Genomic DNA, 1,015 nt, shown 5'->3' with positions numbered 1-1,015 from the left:
CCTTGACCGGAATCGAACCTGGGACCCTTCAGTCCGCAGGCCGACGCTCTATCCACTGAGCCAAACCGGTTTCGGCCTTTATATTTTTTTTTTAAAATATATTTTTATTGATCTCAGAGAGAAGGGAGAGGGAGAGACAGAAACATCAAGGATGAAAGAGAATCACTGATCGGTTGCCTCCTGTACTCCCCCCACTGGGGACTAAGCCCACAATCCAGGCATGTGCCCTGACCAGGAATTGAACCGTGACCTCCTGGTTCATAAGTTGAAGCTCAGTCACCGAGTCATACCAGCTGGGCTTTGCCAATTTTTAAATCAGGTTGTTGCTGTTTTTTAATTGAGATGTAGAAATTCTCTATATATTTTGGATATTAATCCCTAATCAGATATTTGCAATATTTTCTCCTAGTCTGTGGATTGCTTTTTCATTCTGTTGAGTGTCCTTTGTGTGCCAATCTTTTTATTTAATTAATTATTTCTTTCCCTCACAATAGTGATTTTATTAAATGATTTGCTTTATAAAGCATTGCAGACATCATAATTGTTAACACAACAACTTACCAAACTGTAGTTAACTGGTGCAATTTGCTGAGCATGTTTTATAAAGGACAGGAAATGCCAAAACCCTCTTTAAAGTTATTCCACTGCAGCCCAGGAGAACAAAGGAGATTTGTTTCTCAGACACTTGAATTAGGCAAATAAAACAGGTGAGTTTCCCTCCCACATCTGAAGCACTCACCAGTAGAACAGTCTGATAAACTAGACAGTCTGCATTCAAGAGATTCCACATTTGCTTCAAAGTTGGAGGGCTTTTAATTTTTGGATTTTTGTAAAAAGCTTCTGCACAGCAAAATAAACCATCAACAAAACAACGAGAAAACCCACTGTGTGGGTTTGCCAATGTCATATCTGATAAGGGCCTAATCTCCAAAATTTATAGGGAACTCATACAACTTAACAAAAGGAAGATAAACAATCCAATCAAAAAATGGGCAAAGGACCTAAATAGACACTT

The 1,015-nt window shown here is 38.8% G+C and overlaps 1 protein-coding gene across 2 annotated transcripts in view; it reads right to left on the bottom strand.

Annotated features, from left to right (window-relative positions):
- Nucleotides 1–1,015, bottom strand: part of PUS7 (pseudouridylate synthase 7 (putative)) — a 61,838-nt gene that overhangs the window by 12,310 nt on the left and 48,513 nt on the right. The gene's annotated exons all lie outside the window — the stretch shown is intronic.

Source organism: Myotis davidii, unplaced genomic scaffold, assembly GCF_000327345.1.
Source record: "Myotis davidii unplaced genomic scaffold, ASM32734v1 scaffold125, whole genome shotgun sequence".
Lineage (NCBI taxonomy): Eukaryota > Metazoa > Chordata > Mammalia > Chiroptera > Vespertilionidae > Myotis > Myotis davidii.
Note: the sequence above shows the minus strand (reverse complement) of the source record. Positions and strands in the feature narration are given on the sequence as shown.